Below are 23,618 nucleotides of genomic sequence, written 5' to 3'. Positions count from 1 at the left end.
ATTGCTATCAAGTCAATGCCTGTTCATAGCCACTTAGTAGGACAGGGTAGAATTGCTGGTGGCATTCCAAGACTGTGAATCTATATGGGAGTAGAAAGGTTCATTTTTCTCCCTTGTAGCAGCTGGTAGTTTTGGACTGCTGACCTTGTGGTTAGTGACCCAAGGCATTATGCCACCACGGTTCCTTGAGAAGTCGAAAGTTTTATTAATTTTTTCTTGAGATGATATACACTGACATTCTGAGTGATTGTTGTGTGCTGGAAATGCTAAATAAAAAGTTGTATGTAATTATCCAAATTCTTTAACTTGGAGAGCAAATGGCAGCAGCCTGTTGATTACACAAAGGCACGCCCAGCCTAATGGCACATTCAACACGGAGTGCTGCACTGAACTCACGAAGATGGTCTTCAGGAAGACTTTTCAAAAGAAGGGCTCATTTACACCTTCTAATTGGCACATACGCCCCCAAGCGGTTTTATGAGAATTATGCTTTGAAGGTTGTAGGAATTTTCGGGACTTCATATTAAACTGATTTGTAATGTTGAAATTACTTAGAACTTTTCATTGAAGTGGTACTTAAAAACTGAAATGCATTATAGAATATAAAAAAAGAATATAAAATAAATGTAAAAATGTGTTTTATATATAATATTTAAGATACTAAATTTATAAATATGATAAAATGATGTTTCCCTTTTTTTCTAGGAAATAGACCTTCTATCTTTAAAACTTTTATCTGTCAAACTGCACTTAAGAACTCAATAAAGCTTTTTATTAACCAGATTCTTCCCTGTCTACAATTGAAGTAATTGATTATGTGGCAAACAAGTGTGAGTCGGTGGCAACGAAGGATGCCTAATCACATTGAGCCAAGGAGCTCTGGTTGGGTAGTGGGTTGTGTGTTAGGCTTCTAACAGCAAGGTCAGTAGTTCAAACCTATCAACTGCCCCGTGGGAGAAATATGAGGTTTTCTACTCTCATAAAGAATTAGTCTCAGGAACCCGCTGGGCAGTTCTATTCTGTCCTCTAGAGTCTCTACGAGCCAAGATCAATTCAATGGCAATGATCCATACCAAGGAGCCCTGGACATATGTGTTTTCTGATGGTCATAGGCGACTCCCGTGAAAGGGTCGTTCAACCCTCACAGGGGTTGTGACCCACAGCTTGAGAACTGCTGCTGTAAAGACAAAGTTTTGAAAGCCAAAGAGGTTATTTGTTCTACAGGGTTGCTGTGAATTAGAACTGAGTCAATGGCAGTGGGTTGACATTGATAATGAATTGACTTACGTTCCCTAAAAACAATAGTTTGAAGAGAACCTATGAATGTGACCCCTAGCTAGATTGCATTTGTAGATGTAATCAGTTAGGTTATCCCATATGATTGAGGTCTTTATCAAAGAGACAGGGACAGAGGAAGAAGATCATGTGGTGCTGCAGCTGCAAGCCAGGGAACACCTGGAGCCACCAGAAGCCAGGTGAAAGGCAAGGAGAAGACGCTCCTCCCAAAGTCGTCAGCACTACAGATATCCTGAGCTCCGACATGCCGTTTCCAGAACTATCAGACAATAAAGTTCTGTTCACCACCCAGTTTGAGGTATTTTATTGCAGCAGCTCTAGGTAACTATTATCATTTGAACGGCACAGTTGTTTTAAAAAATGATGCTTCTTTAAATAAACTTTCACTCACTACAACAATTTCTGCAAAGCTACCTCATCAAGACTTTCCATATCCAGATGCCAAGCCACGTACATTCTGCCTATGCAATGCCTTCTGTTTTCCCTTTTTCAACTCCACAATCCTTGTGTTGAGCTTGATCTAAAGTTGGCTATATTAATGTCTCTCTTCCTCACTGGACTGCAAACACGGGTTTCTTTCAAACTGTTCCAATCTTTTTAAAAAATATGACATCATTTTATTGGGGGCGCTTACAAATCTTAAAACAATCTGTCATTCAATTGTATTAAGCAAACTTATATATATGTTGCCAAACATTTCTAAAACATTTTCTTTCTACTTGATCCCTTGGTATCAGTTCCTCTTTGTTCCCCTCCCTCCCCCATCCTCCCACCCTGGTATATCCTTGATATATTACTGTTGTTATTTCACGTCTTACACTGTCCGCTGTCTCCCTTCACCCACATTTCTGTTATTCATCTCCCTGGGGGGTGGGCTATATATACAACCTTGTAATGGGTTTCCCCCTCTCTGCCCCTTCCCCACCCCCCATCCCAACCATCCCATACCCTCATGATATTGCTACTCCCACTACGGTTCTGTACACTGGTACAGATGAGATCTGGAAACACAGGGACTCCAGGACAGATAAACCCCTCAGGATTAATAATGAGAGTAGTGTTACCAGGAGGGTAAAGGGAAGGTGGGAGGAGAAAGGGGGAACTAATCACAATGATCTATATACAACCCCCTCCCAGGGAGACAGACAACAGAAAAGTGGGTGAAGGGAGACATCGGTCAGTGTAAGACATGAAAAAATAATAATTTATAAGTTGTCAAGGGTTCATGAGGGTGGGAGCAGAATGAGGAGCCGATACCAAGGGTTCCAGTAGAAAGTGTTTTGAAAATGATAGCAACAAATGTATAAATGCACTTGACACAATGGATGGATGTATAGATTGTGATAAGAGCTGTACGAGCCCCAATAAAATGATTAAAAAAGAAAGAAAGAAACACACATCATTCCTCTAGTTTCTGAATACTTCCCCACCTCCTTCTCCCAAATCCCCACTACCATGACCCAGTTCTACCTTACAAATCTGGCTAGACCTGAGTACACACACTGATACAGAGAAGAGCTCTAGACACATGGAATTCAGGACAGAAAGCCCTCAGGAACAGTAGTGGGAGTTCCAATCTTGCTGTATCTTCCTAGAATAAAGGTTAGAAAAAATGCAATTCCTATGTCTGAAGATGTTTAGATGCCCCCATTGCTTACATAGGTTCAAGCTGGTCTCAAAACTACTTCTCTGCTCTCATTTACCACTACTGCCATAGCTCACCTATGCCTCAATGTCAACTTCAAATACCCTGAGCCCAAATGAACTTTTGTTTCCATGTGTCCTTGTGAACGGTTTCCCCTCAACCCAGAATGCTCTTTGTCTTTGGTTTCTGGTTCCTAATATTTCCACATCCATTTAAAGTTCAGCTCAAATACCATCATTTCTTTTAGGAGGCCTGCATGGTTTAGCAATATGAAACAGATTGGTCATTGTTCTGGATACCTCTAAATGTGTACCTCTTAGACAGGATTTCAATAGTTTCACACAGATAAGGACCCACATTACAACCAATATTGTTACTGAGGTCATATTGATTGTGAGAATTATGGAGCATTTAAAAATTTTCAACTGAACCCTTTCCTAAGAACAGTGAGCATTTTATATTTAGAAAATGATACTAAGTGATCCCAAGAACATTATATAACACCACGTTAGTACATTTTAAAAAAGTAAATTAGAAAGTCGATGACACTGTTCACTGAATGTCATTTCGCTCACAATAGAGATGTGAAAAAGAATTCAATTGCGATTTGGGGATGTTTTGTCGTATATCATGATACAGATATTTAAAAGATGACAATATATCCAAATATTAAAATATATATTCATTATGTTATCCAACAAGCAAAATCACACCCGTAATTTTCTCCTTAACGTATTAAAACTATGGCTGCGATCTTGACAGACCTGTGAAAATACAAATGGCAGAGAACAAACCTTCTACACCTGAAGTTCCTGAGACCTGACAAGGTGACAGCATGTGGTTGCTTCCTTCTCTTCTTTCCATTTCTCAACGTTTCATCATCTTTTATCCCTACCAAAACAAACAAACCCAAACCAGTGACTGCTTCAATAAATACTTTCTTTTAAAATATATATTTATTTTTGACTAGCGATGCTTGCAACTCTAAATTTAAAAAGGTGAAAAATTGTTCCAGTCCTGTCAACCAGCCATCCAGTTTCGCCCCTATGGCAACAACACATCTCACAACATTCTCGATAGTCTATGAATTTAGAAGCTAATAAATATCTATTGTCTTCCCACCACCACTATTTTTTCCATAAATGGTAACTTATTTAACACATTTCTTGTGACTTAAATATATTTCATTGTATGGATGTAGTAGAATTTATTCGATCAGGTTACTATGCATGGACCTATTGTTTCTAAGCAATATTGCTATTAAAAATAGTACTGCTATTAAAAAACCTATACATGTGCCATTTTACATGCATGAAAATGTCTGTAGGATAAATAGTAGAATTGAGGATTAGAGTCTATAAATTTCTAATTTTGATAATTAGATATTGCCTTCCACAGATGTTAAACCAGTTCTTTTTGTCACCAGCAAAGAGTGTGTATTCTTCCCTAAATCTTTCTCAAAAAGGTTGAACAACAAACATTTGAATCTTTGCTAATATGAGTGGTGAGAGAGTTTGTATCTATGAGTAATTTTAATGAACATTTCTTTAATCACGAGTGAATCCCAACATCTTTTTAAAATAAAAAATTTTAAATAAATTATTTTATTGGGGGCTCTTACAACAATCCATACAGCAATTGTTTCAAGCATATTTATACATTTGTTGTCATCATCATTTTCAAAATATTTTCTACTTGAGCCCTTGGTATCAGCTCCTCTTTTTTCCCTCCCTCCACAACCTTCTCACCCTCGTGACCTCTTGATAAATTATAAATTATTATTTTCTTTTTTTAATTAATAAATCTTTTTATTGGGGCTCATACAGCTCTTATCACAATCCGTACATACATCAATTGAGCAAAGCACCCTTATACATTCGTTGCACTCATCATTCTCATAATTCACCTTCCACTTGGGTTCCTGGAATCAGCTCGGTTTCTCTTTCCCCCCCCTTCCCCCTCCCTCCCCGCTCCCCTCTTCCCCCTGGTCCCTTGATAGTTTATAAATAATTATTATATCTTATCTTACACTTCCCGGTGCCTCCCCTCACCCACCTCCCCATTGCCCATCTCCCAGAGAGGAGGTTACACATAGATCTCCAAGATCGGTTCTCCCTTTCTACACCCCCTTCCCTCCCGGTGTCGCCACTCCTACTGCGGGTGTTGAGGGGTTCGTCTGTCCTTGATTCCCTGTGTTTCCAGATCCCTACTGCACCGCTGTGCATCCTCTGGTCTAACCAGGTCCGCAAGGCAAGGTAGAATTGGGGTCATGATAATTGGGAGGGAAGGAAGTGTTCAGGAACCAGAGGAAGGTTTTGAGTTTCATTGTTGCTACACTGAACCCTGAGTGACTCATCTCCTCCCCACTACCCCTCTGCAAGGGATGTCCAGCTGTCTACAGATGGGCATTGGGTCCCCATCATGCACTCCCCCTCATTCACGGTGATGTGATTCTCACCACCACCCCGCCTTTGTTGTTTGAGACCTGGTCTCCTCTGCCCTTCACGATCACCTATGTTGGTGTGCTGCTTCCATGTGGGCTTTGTTGCTTCTGGGCTAGATGGCCACTTGTTTTCTTTCAAGCCTTTAAGTCCCCAGACGCTACATCTCTCAGTAGCCGTGTAAGTAAAATAAATGTTAAAGGCACTGGGTGTTTCCATTTTGTGAGTTGTCTGGATATCACCTCATCACGCTTGTCTACTGGTTTATAGGGGCTTCTCTTAGTGATTTGGAGGAGCTCATTACAAATGAAGGAAATTCGTTTGAGTTTTGAATTTTTCTCTCCTACATTGTCCAGCTTTCGAATGCAAGACAATAGAAAATATCATGACTTGGGTCAGGTACGCCATACTCCTCAAAGTGACATCTTTGCCTTTTAATACTTTTAGAGGTCTTTGCAACAGATTCAGTCCATGGAAAACATGATTTGATGTGTCTTAACTACCTCCATCGGCAATGATTGCTTTTGTCTTTTTTTTTTGTGACACAATCCATCTTTATATTATATAGTTTTTAAAAAGTATACGTAAGTTAGTACTATGGTAACAGAATGCTGAGGGGAAGTAGCCCTCAAATTCTTTTGAAAAGCTTACAAAAGTTGAAAAGGAAGCCTTCACATATTTAATGGTTAAAAGATACCAAAAGGCTTGCACAGCTTTGGAAATGGTTAACACGTCCTTTGGAAGCAAAGTTATTCAGATTTAGCAACAGAAAAGGTCAGTTAGGGGAAAAAAGGGCAGGAACCAGTAACTACAGTAACTAAAGCAACACCACAATTTCCAAAAGAAGATCCCCCCCTTCCCCCCCACCCCCACCCCCCCGCCACCAAACCAGGCAACAGGTTCCAAAATACGTCTTTTCACGTCCTGAAGGGACGGCCATTTATTGCAAGCACGCTTCCAGCACGTTCCAATGATCATTACTGACATTTTATCTTCTTTCTTTTTCTCCCTCAGGAGCTTTTTGCTTTCTTCTCGTCTTCTTTTAGTCACTGGGTTCCGAGGGTCGTAGATTTCAAACGTGTCTGAGTCTTGCATGCTTGCGTCTTTCACTTTTCTGCTTTTGTCCTCAAACTGAAGTACATGCGACATCCATCCTTCATCATCTTCCACTTCTGTTTCAGAAATCTCGTTTTCAGGAGTTTCAGCAATTGCTTGAGTGAGTTTAGACTTAAACTGGTTCAGCAGTGCAAGAGTCAGCTCTTCCCGGGAAGTTCCCTTTTTTGTCTGTTGTTTTCTCAAAGCTTCGTACTTTTGTTTTTCTCTTCTGTGCTCTGCGACTGCGCTATCTAGAGCAGCTTCTTCCTCTTCACTTCTGTTTTCTGCTTGTTTTGCCGCTAAGAGTTCCCTCTTTATTTGTCTTGCTTCTTTCCGGAGCGCTTCACTGCGACTCACTGATTTCTTCTCCCCTTCTCCTTCACCAGCTGGTTTAACATTGGCACTTGGGTCCTTTTGAAATTTTTTTGCAATTCTTTCTCTCATCAGTTTCTTTTCATCACCATCCATAGAGTCATCATATTCAGCACTTGCATCATCTTCATCTTCATCTAAATCTCCTGCTGCATCTTTTTCACTTCCAACAGCTGGGACGGAACTGAGATGTGGGTCATCCTTAAGCAGGTCATGACTACTTTTGCTTTTGCCCTTCATACTCTGACTAACTCGATTTACTTCCTCCTCTTCTTCCTCGGCTTCCTCTCCAAAGGAAAGTAAACTAAAATTTTTTGTGCCTTTGGGTTTTAATTTCTTTACTTCTTCCTCTGGCTTCTCTTTCTTCGGTCTTTTGATTTCCCTTGGAATGATGTCATCAAAAGGATTAAATAAAACCTCAGAACTTTTTATTTTGTGTGGATTACGTGGTCTTTCTTCATCATCAATGTCTACTTCTGTCAATCGCAGCATGTTATGTACTGTATCCCCTGTCACCTTCCCAAAGATGGTGTGCTTATTGTTAAGTTCATCTGCTCGACCCAGTGTAAAGAAAAACTGGCTGCCATTATCATGAGGACCAGCATTTGCCATGGCAACCAGTCCTCTCCGATTAAAACGCAACCGAGAGTGAAATTCATCCTTAAACGGGGCTCCATAGATAGAGTCACCGCTGGTTCCTGTGCCGGTAGGGTCCCCTCCTTGGACTATAAAGCCAGGCACTACTCTATGAAAAATGGTGTTGTCATAATAAGCTTCCAAACAAAGCTGAATAAAATATCTGCAAGCTATAGGTGCTTCTTTAGACCATAACTCTATGTCAATATCTCCAGCTGTAGTTTTCAACAAAACCTTCCCGTTGGTGGGAGGCTCCTGGATGTAGATGTTGCTCATGGCGGTCAGTGCTCGGCGCCGGGGAGCGGCGTGGTCCTCCGAGCGCTCGGGCGCGTCTCCTGCAAGTGCGCAGAGCGCTCCGGTCAGGCGTTCTCCCCCAAGCACCACTGCTTGCCTCCAAAACTAGCGCCACACGGGCGCCGCCATGTTGCTCCCCTGCTTTTGTCTTTTAAAAAAATACTTTTAATGGGGCTCTTATATCTCTTATCACAATCCATACATTCATCCACTGGGTCAAACACATTTGTACATATGCGGCCATCACCATTTTCAAAGCATTTTCTTTCTACTTGAGCCCTTGATACCAGGTCCTCATTTTCCCCCTCCCTTCCCTACCCCTTGTCATAAACCCTTGGTAAGTTATAGATTATTTTTTTCATATTTCACATCGCCCTCTGTCACCATTCACCCACTTTTCTGTTGTTCATCCCCCTGGGAGGGGGTTATATGCTGATCTTTGTCATTGATTCCCCCATTCTCCCCCCACCTTCCCCTTATCCTCCTGGTATCTCTATTCACATTGTTGGCCCTGAGGAGTTTATCTGTCGAGGATTCCCTGTGTTTTGGACTCTTATCTGTAACAATGTGCACGTTATGGTCTAATCTGATTTGTAAGGTAGAATTAAGGTCATGATAGTGGGGGGGGCATTAAAGAACTAAAGGAAAATTGTGTGCTATACTGCACTCTGACAGGCTCTTCTCTTCCTTGTGACCCTTCTGTGGGGTGATGTCTAATTGTCTATACATGAGCTCTGGGTGTCCACTTCACGCCCTACCCCCGCACCCCATTCATTTTGGGTATGATTTTGTACTGGGTCCTAGATGCCTGATACTTGATCCCATAGACACCTCATGATCACACAGATTGGTGGGGCACTGATTGCTGATCCAAGAATGGAATCCTTCACAACTTCTATTACTGTGCCGTTTATTACATTGCTTATTTATAAAGCTGTACGAATTTTCATTTTACTTATGTTCAGATATCATCCATACTAAAGACAGTGTGTTTGGTTTTTAACTTCATCAGTGAGTGCTTCAAGTCATCTCTTCACTTTCTGCAAGCAAGCTGTGTTATCTGCAGGTGTCAGGATGCTAAGGAATCTCCAGCCAATCCTGATGCCACCTCATTCTTCTTCATAACGTCTAAGCTCTCATATTATCTGATTGTTCGGCATATGAATTGAATAATTAGAGTGAAATCACACAACCCTGCTGCACTCCTTTTCCAGTTTTAAGCCACACACCAGTCCCTTGTTCTCTTCAAAGCACTGCTTTTCCGAGCCAGGTACCGTTCTGCATGAGCATGGCAATTGTCCTGGAATTCCTACTCATTACACTGTTATCCATAACTTATCATGATCTATACTGTCAAAAGACTTTCCATAGCCAGAACATCTTTCTGGTAGCCTCATCTCTCAGCCAAGGGTTATCTAATCAGCCAAGGAAGTATAAGCTGCAGTAAAGACAGTCTACAGACTCTTCTGGACCTGGCTTGAACTTTTGTTGTTCAAGTAATTTAATTCCTTGTCAATGTAAGGCTGTATCCATTTTTCAATTTTCTTAAGCATAATTTTACTAGCAAATAATACTAATGACACTGTTTAATGATTTCTGCATTTTGTTTGATAACTTCTCTTTGTAATGGATATGAATACACATTTCTTCTGGTCAGCTAGTTGTCATCCAAACTTCTTGACACAGATGAGTAACCACTTCCAGCCTTGCAGTTATTTGTTAAAGTATCTCAATTGGTATTCCATTGATTCCAGAACCTTCTTTTTCAAGAATGGTTTCTTAAGTGTAGCTTATACTTCTTCCCACATCATCGGTTCTTGATTCTACGTAATCTCCTGAAATGATTGAACACTGACCTATTTTTTTTGCACAATGACTATATATTCCATTTATCTTCTCTCTTTTTTAATCATTTTATTGAGGGCTCATTCAACTCTTACCACAATCCACATATACATCTACTATGTCAAGCACATCTGTACATCAGCTGCCACCATCATTCTCAAAATATTTGCTTTCTACTTGAGCCCTTGATATCAACTCCTCATTTTTAACCCTCCCTCCCTGCTCCTCCCCCTCATGAACCCTTGATAATTTATAAATTACTATTATTTTGTCTTATCTTACACTGTTCGACATCTCCCTTCACACACTTTTCTGTTGTCCATCCCCCAGGGAGGAGGCTATATGTAGATCCTTAGAATCGGTTCCTCCTTTCTACCCCACCTTCCCTCTACTCTCCAGGTATCACCACTCTCACAACTGGTCCCAAAGGGATCATCTGTCTTGGATCCCTGTGTTTCCGCTTCCTATCTATACCAGTGTACATCCTCTGGTCTAGCCAGATTTGTAAGGTAGAATTGGGATCATGATAGTGGGGTGGAAGCATTTAGGAACTAGAGGAAAGTTGTATGTGTCATTGTTGCTACACCGCACACTGACTGGCTTGTCTCCTTCCCACGACCCCTCCGTAAGGGCATGTCCAAGTGCCTACAGGTGGACTTTGGGTCTCCACTCCACATTCCAACTCATTCACTATTATATGATTTTTTTGTTCTGATGATACCTGATACCCGATCTCTTCAAAACCTCATGATCGCACAGGCTGGCGCACGTCTTCCATGTGGGCTTTATTGCTTCTGAGCTAGATGGCCACTTGTTCACCTTCAAGCCTTTAAGACCCCAGACACTATCTCTTTTGATAGCTGGGCACCATTAGCTTTCTTCACCACATTTGCATATGCACCCATTTGTCTTCAGTCATCATATCATGGAGGTGAACACACAGTGATATGATTTTTTGTTCTTTGATGCCTGACAACTGATCCCTTTGGCACCTTGTGATCTCACAGACTGGTGTGCTTCTTCCATGTGCGCTTTGTTGCTTCTGAGCTAGATGGCTGCTTGTTTACCTTCAAGCCTTTAAGACCCCAGACGCTATACCTTTTGATAGCCAGGCACCCTCAGCTTTCGTCACATTTGCTTATGCACCTGCTTTGTCTTTAGCACGCGTGTCAGGAAGGAGAGCATCATGAAACACCAGTTTAATAGAAAAGTATTATTGCATTGAGGGAGTACTTGAGTGGAGGCCTATTGTCCATCTGCTACCTTAACACTAAACCTATACAAATATGCACATAGATCTATTTCCACATCCTCATATATAAGTATATTTGATATGTACATGCCTTTATTTAGACCTTTATAAATTCCCTTTGCCTCCTAGGTCTTTCCTCTATTTCCTCTTACTTTCCTCTTGTCCCATTATCATGTTCAACCTTCATTTGAGTTTCAATAATTCCTCTAGGATCCATTACCCGTGGTCACACCGTACCAGGCCTCCTAAACCCTCCTCACCACGGATTGGATCACTTGTTGTTCCCTTATCCCTGGGTTTGTTAACACCACTTCATTTCCCCCTATCTCCCCCTTTCCCATGTCCCCCCTGGAGCTATCTGTCCTGTTGTTTTCTCCTCCAGTTGTTCATCCAGCCTATCTTACTTAGACAGACCTCCAGAAATAATAACATGCACAAAAACAAGACAGAGCAAAAACAAGCAACAAAATAAAACAAAACAACAACAAGCCAATAATTAAAAAAACAAAACAAAACAAGAAGAAAGAAAAGCTTGTAATTAGTTCAAGGACTGTTTGTTGGCCTTTAGGAATGTTTTCCGGTTGAGTTTGATGGGGCATCAAGCCCTTGCCCCAAAGTCTGTTTTTGGTATTCCCTGGGGACTTCATTGCTGTTCCCCTTGCTGCTCTGTTCCATGACCTTAGTGTTCTGCCTCGGTGTGGTGGGATCAGATCGGGTGGAATTCCCACACTGTGTCTCCAGTGTTGTCCCCTGTAGGACTATGGGTCAGTGAAGGATGTCATGTCTCATAATGGGGCTGGTCATATGGTCTTCTCTGTGGATTGGCTGCTCTGAGCGGGAATATTGTCCTCAAGGCTTGGTGGGCCAGGATGTGCTCCACTCGCTCTTCCTCCCCCTTCATTTGCTGCTATGTGCACTGATCGGACATGTCACTCCCAGAGCTGCAGATTCAATGTTGTCCTCTGAAATAAATTCTTCTGGGGAGAAAGGCAAGTTCCATCTATCTTCTTTGTTGCTTTGAACATCATTCGATTCCACGCCCCCCCCCCCCCAAAAAAAAGTCTTCTTCCATATTGCAACTTGAGGCTTTCATTTTTGTTTCCATTCTTTTAGGTTATAAAATGCTAATCAAATTCTTTCCTTTGGGGTTTTTAACACCTAAGTCACTATATATTTTGTTATGCTTCTATCTTGTCTTCTGGAACCGCCCTTTGAGACTTCTGTTCAGCTTTTTTAAAATTTTCCATCCTTCTCTTTTATGGAGCCACTCTGAAACCAAATGAAAGTTTCAGTCTCTTCTGACATGGCTTTTGAGATTTCTCTTCTCTCCTGGCTTTTTAGCGAACATTTGCTTCATGTGTGTATGATGCCCTTGGTGGCATCTCACAAGTCTTCTGGCCTTTGGTGTTTAGTGTAGCACATGTATTCTGAAGATGTTCTCTAATTTTAGTTGGAATATACTCCAGGTCATATTTTGGTTTTCTTGGACTTGTTTTGGTTTTCTTCCACTTTAACTTGAATTGCATATGAGAAATTGATGATCTGTTCTGCTGTTGGCCTTTGACTTTGTTTTTGGTGGTGCTGATAATACTGAGGTTCTCCATTATCTCTTTCCACAAATAAATTTTATTCCTATGTAAACCATTCAGTGAGGTCCATGTGCATCGTGACTGTTTCTGTTGCTGGAAAAAAACACTTATTCGGTATTGTTGAACCCTATCATACTATTGTTATTCCTATCAGAACGATGATATATTTCCAGCTATTAACCTTTTTTTGTATGTTGTTTCCAACTTTCTCATTTCAATTATCTGTTAATTAATAATGAATCTAGAATGCATGTTCGATTAGTCATAAAAATCTTCCATTTTTATGTTTGACATTCCTAGTGTGTAAATTCAAATCATAATCATATTAATTGCTCTTCCTTATGAGTGTATGGGTATAAACCTATTACTGATAGTACTGTACTTCAGGACAGATCTGCAGATTTTCTCTGCTTTTATTGTGAATTAGGTAAAAGTTTATAGAGCAGTCCATAGTTTTACATTCAATAACTCATACACATTTTGCTTCAACTAGCCCGCTGCAATCCTCTCAATGTACCACCGCTTGTTGTACTTTCGCCCTGTGTTTCCAGTTTCCATTCCTCTTCCTCTCCTAACCTTTTGAACTTTGTCCATGGGTAAGCGCTGCCCATTAGATGTTAAATGGCTAAGGATTCTAACACAGAGAGGAGTTCAGTTCCAAGGCTGGGAGGTGAATAAGGGATCTATAGTCTTACTGTTGTCACCTGTCTCTATGCAGCTAGTAAACCTGGTCTCATTTATGATTTGCATTCTGTTTTACATTTTTCTCCAATTCCATCAACAATCTTCTAAAGCAGTGGTTCTCAACTTTCCTAATGCCGCAACCTTTTAATACAGTTCCTTATGTTGTGGTGACCCCCAAACATAAAATTATTTTCATTGCTACTTCATAACTGTAATTTTGCTACTGCTATAAATTATAATGTAAATATCTGATATGCACGATGTATTTTCATTGTTACAGATTGAACATAATTAAAGCAAAGTAATTAATCACTGAAATAATATGTAATTATATATTGTGAAATATTTATTTCTAATTACAACTAAATGAAATTTTGTCTTGAAGCATGGTGTAGCATGGGTAACAGTCTTAATATAACAACAGTAAACTACATTGCTACATTTTGTGACAATATGTGTAAAAAACCAACATCAGTGTGAAGGTTCAGACAGTTTCTCACCAGATCAGAAATTCTTGGGGAAGTCTATGCAAGAGCACAACGAAGATCAGCTTCCACAACAAGTCTACTTCTGTATTTAGACTTGATAAGCAACAAGCTGGAAAACCCTGTCTCACAAAGATATGTTGTTGGAAATGGAAGACGGCCCAACACAGTCTCAGACAGAACAGGATATGACTGCAAATACTTGATCCAGAATTTTGTAACTGGCATTGTAGAGAAATCAGTTCTCGCTGCAACACTGTTAAGTTCAATGAACTCCTCTTGTGCTGTCTCTGTAACATCTTCAACTTTGACTGTGAATGAGCTTCTGGAAGGTGCAAATGGGGTGTCAGGTAGACTTGGAAAGTACGATTAAATTTCGTCTGCAAGCATGTGCAAGTGTTCTTTCACAGAAATTATCATCGTAATCCTTTTGTCCGGTTCAATGTCATCTTCCTCAAAGAAAGTAGATAAGGTAGGCAACATGTAAATTTTATTTTCATCCCTTTATTTATTTTTTGTTGCCAAAGCTGAAGTTTCATTTGGAATAGTTGGATCTTTTCAGACAAATCAAGGTATGTTGCATTTGATTCTTGCAGTGATAAATTTAACTAATTCAAGATGGCAAATATGGCAACCAAGTAAGCTATTTTCTGCAGTTCACTTTTATCACTGAAAAGTGCTTTGTACTGCGGTCTTGCTTTATGATGAAAAAATGTTTTGAGTTCATCACAAAGCTCAGAAACACGTTTTAAAACTTTTCCTCTGGACAGCTACTTCACTTCAGTGTGAAATAGCAGAGCATTATTCAGTGCATCCAACTCACTGCACAGTTGTAAAATCAGTCGACTGTTTAAAGTACTCACCTTTACAAAACTGATAGCCTCTATGGAGCTTTTCATTATTTCTTGTAAATCTTGTGGCAGTGTCTTCATTGCTAATATTTTCTGATGAATCATACAGTGAGTTCCAATGACTTTTGGTAACTCATTCAGTACAAAATGTTGAAATCCAGATTGACATCCTAGCTGGAACACCATCTGTGCAAACACCACAAACCTTTTTCCCAAGAGATCTTATGCTCTTTCAGAAACGAATCAACTGTGTTAATACATCACATGCAGTATTTTTCATTTCAAGAGATTTGTACAAAAGAAACTGATCTTTAAAGTTGCCATCATTAATATACCTCATGTAAATCAGTAACTGTGAACAGTTTGCAATGTCTGTAGATTAATCAAGCTGGATTGTTGGAAGTGGAGATTTAATTTCTTGGATTACCTGATCAAGACTATCAGTAGACATGTCATCTATTCTTCTGCAGACAGTGTCATTAGGTAAGGAAATTGCACTCAATTTCATTACAAATTCATCCCCAATTATAACTCGAACAGTGTCTTTGGCTGCTGGCAACAGTAAATCCTCAGCAATGGTGTGAGGTTTCATAGCTCTGGTGATTCTGAGTGCCACCAAATAGGAAGGTTCAGCAGCTGCTATGTTTTGTTTGTGGTACTTGCCACCAGTGTCAGGTCTGGCTTTCTTGAATCCATCAGCTTTGCTTCTAAGATAGTTGGTATCTTTGCTGGCAAAATTCAGATGCTTGCTTATCAAAATGGAATTTTTTGTTTGTTTGGCTTCATAGATTTGGCTGATAGAACTTCACAACAAATAGCAAATTGTGATTTCTCAATTCCTGCTGTAATTATTGAGGTAAAACCATACTGCAAAAAAATCCTCACTAGATTTTCTTTTTAGATTTTCTTTTTTTAACATTCTTCTCTACATGATTCATTGTCATGGGATGGTTTGCTAATGAAAATAATATATAACAATAGCTTTAATAATACAAGAGATAATACATGGCATACTTCAGTCAATACAGTTCATTAAGGCTTCCTATGATTTACTATTCTGTGCTGTTTTTTTACATACCTGTTACTATCACAAGGGGGCAGTATTCACATCAACCACAGCTAAATATAAAAAGACTGATCAGCATCCAGATTAAGTTCCCATGATACAGACATATATGTATTTTTACAGTAGTTGATCATTTTACAGTACATGATTTTACATTTACCCAGTAATTATAATTCATGAAGTATCATTTTACCCCCAATATTTCCTCTTTCAACACAGTAGCTACTTTTAACAGAGTAGCTGCTTTCAACATAGCAGCTCTCTACACATGTGACTGGTCCACATAAACATATTATGGAGCCAACCCTGTCACACACACCTATATTTGTACAGCGTGTATCTGATGGGGTTGGCTTGATGATGTCATCATGCCGGGTACTCATAAGTGAACGTAGCTGCATGTGGGCGGACCTGCCTGGAGACAGACAGAGGAGCGGTGTCTCGGTTCCTAAAACCATTGAGAATATGTATTTTCAAGTGACCCCTGTGAAAGGGTTGTTCAACCCCCAAAGGGGTCTCAACCCACAGGTTGAGAACTCCTGTTAAAGTGATCTTTTTCAGAGCAGTTGGTGGTAATAGCTGAGCACTATCTAGTTATTCTGGTCTCAGGGTTTAGAAACGGATGCTTACCTGATCCAACAGTCCATTGGATTAATTAATTCCATGTGTCTTATGATTTTCATCACTCTTGTTTCCTTTGGGCAGGATGAGACCAATAGTTGCACCTCAGATGGTTGCTCAGACGTTTTTAAGACCCTAGTCGCTACTCAACAATTTAGAATGTAGAATATTGTCTTTGTGAACTATATTGACCTTGATGCTCCCTACTCCCCCCAAAAAACAGCTATGGTCATGATCCCCCAGGTCCAGTGACTCATTTCATCAGTGATTTGTTATGTCTAAGAAGCTTTCATAACTTTGCTCCTTGTGTGTTCTACCACTTTCATGTGTATATTTGCAGCAAAAGTAAATATACATGTACAACTATCCTCTGTCAAACCTTTATATAATTGTGGGTATACGTCCACTCTCTCTCCCCTTCCTATTCAGCTTGTGTGCCTATCCAAGATTGGTGTTCTTTTTACAATAAATGCAATGCCATTCCTCTTCATTTTATTGTTTCTGGTAGATCATAGGACTGTCTGATTAAAACTGGCCAATACAAGTCCATGGGATCTTGCAAAAGCCTAGAATATTGATTTTAAGCATGCTATTCCATTTTTTTAAATGTCCAATATCCCTTAATTCATGCTTCACACAGTCCACCTTTGATTACTAATAGACATTTACAGCCGCTTCTCTCCTCATTTTGAGCCACATCACAAGAGTACAGTATATACTCGAGTATAAGCCACGTTTTTCAGCACATTTTAAAAATTCAAATCATTTTATTGGGGCTCATACAACTCTTATCATAATCCATACATACATCAATTGTGTAAAGCACACTTATTCATTGCACTCATCATTCTCAAAATTCGCCTTCCACTTGGGTTTCTGGAATCAGCTCATTTTCCTTTTTCCCTCCCCTTCTCCCCCTCCCCCTCCCTCATGAACCCTTAATAATTTATAAATTATTATTTTATCTTACCTTACACTGCCGGCATCTCCCTTCACCCACTTTCCTGTTGCCCATCCCCCAGAGAGGAGGTTACATGCATATCCCTGAGATCGGTTCCCCCTTTCTACCCCCACTTCCCTCCCGGTATCGCCACTCTCCCCCTTGGTCCTGAGGGGTTCATATGTCCCAGATGCCCTGTGTTTCCAGATCCCATCTGTACCTCAGAGCATTTTTAAAGCAGGTTTTGTTGTAAAATCAGGTGCCTTGGCTGATATTCGGGTAAGCTTGCACTCAAGTATATACGGTAAATGATGATTCAGAGGTTTACTCCATTGTGTCCTTTAGGTTGACTCTACTTTGAAGAGGTAGCGCTTTCCCAGTCATATTTCAAGCACCTCCCACCCTGAGGGCTCATTTTCCAGCACTATGTGGGAGAATGGTTTTTATCCATGAGGTTTTTATTGGTTTATTTTCAGAAGTTGATCATCAGTCTGTCTTAGTCTAGAAGTGCCACTGAAACCTATCTGCCATTAATGACCTTACTGGTTATTAGGTATACTGTGGGGATAGCTTCCAGAGTCATGTAATATGAAAGCCACCACAGTACAATAAAGTACATTACACACAGGTGGTCATGTAGTATATGGTCACTATGAGTCAGCATTGAGTTTGGTTTTGTTTTTTTTGACAGTAGTGTAATGTTTCTCAATAATAGTTTAGTTACACTTGGATAGATCGATTCTTAATTGTTCAATCCTATTTCTCACACTGTAGACTACTTAACATTTTGGGATCTTATCTATGAACTGCCACTTGTTCTCTCGCATGTTTATGACAACCAGATCCACACTGCTTATTCATTTCTAAATTTTCCCCAGAAGTGTGGGTCATTTAGGAACCACTAACCAGATACTTAAGAGGATGGACTATATAGACAGACTGCCTGTGTTTGAAGTTAAGCTCTGAACTGAACAAACCTTGGTCAAATCACATGACCCCTCTTGATCTGTTTCCTTATCTGTGAATGAGAATTATGAAGGGATAATTTCAGTGTGTTGTGATGATTAGATTAGTTGGTGCAGATTAAAGTCCCTGGTATATGGTAAGTATTTAATACATATTAGCAAATATTATTCCACAAATTCTTTTATGCAACCTATGTAGTAAGATAATACTTTTGAAGAGTGAACTAAGGTTTTGATCCCCTGCTGTCCCTTTTATTTCCTTGCCATCCTCCTTATTCATTTCAAGTAACTGGATAGCTTTGAGTTCATTGCTGTAGAGGAAAAATAAACCAGGGTAGAAAGCAGTGTGAAAGATGTCTTCCTAGACTTAGTTTCTAAAAACTAAGCCTTTAGAGAATAGAGATGTTTTAATTTATAAATACAACATTTGGAAGAAATATATTTAGAAAGCATTGGGCTTTCTCCCTTCCTACAATCTTCTGTCAAGCTGCAGTAAATCTAGAAAGATCATTCATAGATTCCTCACTCAAAATGGCTTAGCACTCTGATCTATAAACAGAACATCAGAGAACAGGCAAAATCCACATACATCTGAGGGACCGACGGTGCAAAGAGGAGCTTGGAGAAGTAATATGACAATGGAGAGGCAATCGCTAAGCAGTGAGATTAAGCTGGCCGGGCTTGCATTTACTTCCCTGCCTGGCAGCGAGCGACCGGAATTATGGCTGTGCCCACAAGTGACGTGGCAGTAACACAGTCCCCATACCTGAAGGTCTAGGCAGTCAGTGGCGGGTGGGGTAACTCAATTCCAGAAGACCAGACAGGATGATGGATAGTTCAGACAGCACCTGCAGGAGCAGATAACATCAAGGCCAGATTAGTACCTTTCCCTCTCTCTTGGTAATACAGAGACCACTCCTACTCATAAAAGACTTAGAGGAAGGTGCTCCAAACTGATTGCAATCAGGTTTCCACCTGCTTTAAGGTTTCCATCCAGACCTATTTTAAGGTTGCTTCAGTTTTTAATATTTTCCATTTTCTTTTCAACTGAGGTTTTCCTATGCTTTATCTAGTTGTTGGCTTTTGTTGGTTATCTAGTTTCTGTTTGTTGTTGTTGGTTATCTAGTTTTTGTTTTACTTCCTGTTTATGCTTTTTATGATTTTCCATATATGAAATCCAGGCTAAGTAAATCTACAGAGATAGTAACTGGATCAATAATTACCTAGGGTCATGGCAGAGAAGGATGGAGGGGAGACGTGGGGTGCTAACAACAATGAGTACAAGAAGAAAAATGTTCTGAAATGGTAGTGGTGGTGATTCTACAACTCTTATTTATATGACCGAATGATTAAATTACAGTATATGTGAAGTACATCCCAATAAAACCATTTTTAAAACAAAAATATTTAAGCAATTGTCTCAGTAGATAAGAAAGTTACACTACATGCTGCTTAAAGTCACTGCCATCAAGTCAATGCCAACCCATAGCGACTCTGTAGTGCAGGGTAGAATTGTCCCTGTGAGTTTCACGAGAGTATAGCTGTTTAAGGGAGCAGAAAGCCCCATCTTTCTCCAGCAGAGCACCTGGTGGTTTTGAACTGCTGGCCTTGAGGATCACAACCCAACTTGTAACCACTACACCTCCAGGGCATGCCACTAAAAAGAAGCATCTAACACTAAGAAAAGTGGAAAGCAAATGGGTGGAAAGAGAAACCAAGTAAACACTGTAATGCAAACCAAATTCTGCTGTTGTGTCAATTCTGATCCCTAATGGCCCTATAGGTGAGAAGTCGACCTGTCCTTGAAAACAGAGATTCAGAGGCTGTGAACCTTTGCAGAAGTGGACTGTCACATCTTTCTCCTGCGGAGCAGCGGGTGGGCTCCAACCTCTAACCTTTCAGTTAGCAGCTGAATGAACTAACACTAACTACTGCAGAACAATTTGACACTTAAATATAATAACCCAAGAACGTAACTTTAAAAACTGAAAGAGGAAAAAGAGCATTGGGAGAAAGAGACAAAATCCAAAATCATATTGAAAGATTTCAAAAACACCTCTTTGGCTATATCTAGAAAAGGCAGAGAAAGTATCCGTAAAACTATTGATAGGACTATAAATAATTAGAACCATTAAAATGCATCAAAGAAACGTTTCGTTAACAGTGTAATAACGAACGATTCTAGAATCTTCGCAACCTTTAATAAGGCTTATCTGCTCACCCCACATGTCCACAACCAGTGACACATGCTGACAGAAGCTCCATCCCGGCAGTGCTGCCAGCCTCAGCTCAGGAGGGCAACACTGTGGGCGGGAAGGTTGGCATTTGTTGTGGTTCTTAGATGCCCTCGAGTAGGTCCTGACCCATAGCGATCAGATGTACAACACAATGAAACACAGCCCGGTCCTGTGCCATTTTCACAATTTTTCTTATGTCTGAGCCCATTGCTCCTGCCACTGTGCCCAACCATTTTGCCAAGGGGCTTCCTCTTTTTTGCTGCCCTTGCACTTCACCAAGCATGATGTCCTTTTCCGGGGACTGGTCTCTCCTGACATGTCCACAGTATGGGAGACGTAGCTTGCCACCCTTGCCTCTGAGGATGACTCTGGCTGTACTGCTTCCAAGTTAGATTGGTTTATTTTTAGCAGTACATCTTACTTTCCGTATTCTTCACCAGCACCATAATTCAAGAACATTGGTTCTTCTTAGGTCTTCCTTATTCAATGTCCAGTTTCCACATGCATATGAGACAATTAAAAATACCATGGCTGGAGTCAGGTGCACGTTAGATTTCAAAGTAACAACCTTGTTTTTCAATACTTTAAAAGAGCTCTTGTGCAGCAGATTCACTCAAATGTAATGTGTCCTTTGAGATCTTGGCTGCTGCTTTCATGAATATTGCTCATGAATCCAAGCAAGACAGAATCCTTGATAACTTAAAATTTTCCTCCATTTATCAGGATGTTACCTATTGGTCCACTTGTGAAGATTTTGTTTTTCATTAGATTGAGTTGTAATCCATTCTGAAGGTTGTATTCCTTGATCTTCATCAGCAAGTGCTTCAAGTCCTCCTCACTTTCAACAAGCAAGATTGTGTGATCTGCATATCACGGACTGTTAGCAAACTTTTCTCCAATTCTGGTGCCACATTCTTCTTCATATAAGTGAGCTTCTCTATTTGCTCAGCATATGGATAAAATAAGTATTGTAAGAGAATACAACTGTGACACACATCTTTACTGATTTTAAACCATGCAGTATTCCCTTGTTCTGTTCACACAGCTGCCTCTTCTTCCTTGTACAAGTCCCTCATGAGCACAATGAAATGTCAGGAATTCCCATTCTTCTTAAAGGTATGCAGAATTTATTATGATCCACATAGGCAATGCCTTTACATAGCCAATAAAAACACAAGTGAATACCTTTCTGGTATTCTGTGTTTTAGCCAAGATCCATCTGACATCAGAAATTATATGCCTTGTTTCATGTCCTCTTCTCAATCCAGCCTAAACCTCTGGAAGTTCCATGTCAATGTACTGCTGCAATTGTTGGATTATCTTCAGCAAAATTCTACTTGCATGTGATGTTAATGACATTGTTCTGTAATTTGAGTATTCTGTTGGGTCATCTTTCTTTGGAATGGGTACAAATATGGATCTCTTCCACTCAGTTGGCCAAATAGCTGGCTTTCAAATTTCCTAGATGACTACTTCCAGCACTTCATCAGCTTGTTGAAACATTTCAATTGGTATCCCATCAGTTCCTCCAGCCTTGTTTTTGGCTGATGCTTTCAGTGCAACTTGAATTTCTTTATTCATTGGTTCTTGTGACAGTTAAGGTGTACTGTGTCAAGCTGGCCAATAAACATGTGGGGTTAATTGAAGGGCAGAGAGATAAATGGCTTGGTGAGCCTTGCCTTTGTAGTTCTAGGGTCTCTTGTTCTCTGATGGTCAGACCAGTGTGCAGCTGCCTTAGCTAGTTCTTTGCCTCCGCTGGCCAAGCTCGCTTCCTGCAAGACATCCCTGAGAAGCCACGGACCTACCCTGATGCAGCCCTGGGTGCTGGAGCAGCAGTGTGGAGACCCCTGCCAGCGCTGAGATGCTTACACACTCACTGATTCGGCTTTCCTCCTGCATTCAGTGTTATTGCATGTGTTTTGCGAATTTGAGGACGACTTTGTAGATTGGTGTCAGACATATGGGCTAATGTCACACTTATGGGCTTGGACTGGACTGGGTTGGGATGCTTTCTTAATGTTCACTTATTTTTATATAAAACTCTCTCATATACATATGAGTTTCTGTGGGTTTGTACACCCAGACTAACACAGCTCTGTTCATATGCTACCTCGTGAAATGACTGAATGTTGACTAGATTGTTGGGCTTTATTTGGTCCAGTGACTCTGCGTATTCTTTCCATCTTCTTCTGATGCTTCCTGCATCATTCAATATTTTGCTCATAAAATTTTTTAACCGCTGAAATTTGAGGCTTTTTTTCTTGAATCTTTCAGTTTAAAAAATGTTAAGCATGTTTTTCCTTTTTCATTTCTAACTCTAGATCTTTGCACATTTTCATGATCATATTTTACTTTGCCTTCTTGAGATTCCCTTTGAAATTTTAGATTTAGCTCTTTGATTCTATCATCTTCCATATGCCTTAGCTACTCTGTGATTAAGAGCAAGTTTCAGAGTCTCTTTTGACACTCACCTTGCACTTTTCTTTCTTTCTTGTCTTTTTAATGTCCTTTGGCTTTCTTCAGGAGTGATGTTCCTGATATCCTCCCACTATACTGTCATTAGTGTTTACTGTATCAAATCTGTTCTTGAGATGTTCTTGGAATTCAGGTGGGATTTGACTCAACATAATATTTTGGCTCTTGTAGACTTTTAATTTTCTTCAGCTTCCAGCTGAACTTCCATATGAACAATTGATAATCTGTTCCATAGTCCGCCCGACTTTGTTCTAGCTGCTAATATTGAGCTTCTCAATCATCTCTTGTCACATAGTCAATTTGATTTCTATGTATTCTATGTGTATAGTCACCATTTGTGTGTTATACAAAAAAGGTATTTGCTATGAACAAGTTTGTCTTGCGAAATTCTATCACGCAATCTCCAGCTTTGCTTCTTTCACCAGGACCATATTTCCAACTACTGTTCCTTCTTTGTTTCTAATTTTTGCACTCCAATTTCCAATAATTCTCAATGCATCTTGAATACATGTTTGATCAAGTTGTGACTGAAGTCAAAGGTAGAATTTTTCAATTTTTTCATCACTTTCTTCAGTGGGTAGTGCATAAATTTGAATAGCAGTTGTATTGATTGGATCTCCTTGAATGTGGATAGATATGATTCTATTACAGACAGCACTATACTTCAAGATAAATCTTGAAATGTCCTTTTTGATGATGGATGCAATGACATTCCACTTGATTATATCATTCCCAGAATAGTAAACCATATGATTTTCTGATTCAAAATGGCCATTAATGAAGAAAGCAAGAGGTCATTAAAAAGACAAGAAAGAATGAAACTATCAAA

The 23,618-nt window shown here is 39.9% G+C and overlaps 1 long non-coding RNA gene and 1 pseudogene across 1 annotated transcript in view; both read right to left on the bottom strand.

Moving 5' to 3' along the window:
• Positions 1-23,618, bottom strand: part of LOC142424671 (uncharacterized) — a 48,841-nt gene that overhangs the window by 2,371 nt on the left and 22,852 nt on the right. The window contains exons 5-6 of the long non-coding RNA XR_012779382.1: positions 18,844-18,925; positions 3,736-3,832 (exon numbers count right to left, since the gene is read on the bottom strand). This is a non-coding gene — a long non-coding RNA (uncharacterized LOC142424671). The remainder of the gene's footprint in view (positions 1-3,735; positions 3,833-18,843; positions 18,926-23,618) is intronic.
• On the bottom strand, positions 6,108-7,884 carry LOC142429589 (spliceosome-associated protein CWC27 homolog pseudogene; annotated as a pseudogene).

The sequence above is a fragment of the Tenrec ecaudatus genome, chromosome 1 (genome assembly GCF_050624435.1).
Source record: "Tenrec ecaudatus isolate mTenEca1 chromosome 1, mTenEca1.hap1, whole genome shotgun sequence".
In the NCBI taxonomy this organism is placed as follows: Eukaryota; Metazoa; Chordata; class Mammalia; order Afrosoricida; family Tenrecidae; genus Tenrec; species Tenrec ecaudatus.
The sequence above is the reverse complement of the archived record's forward strand: the minus strand, read 5'-3'. Positions and strand labels throughout refer to the sequence as shown.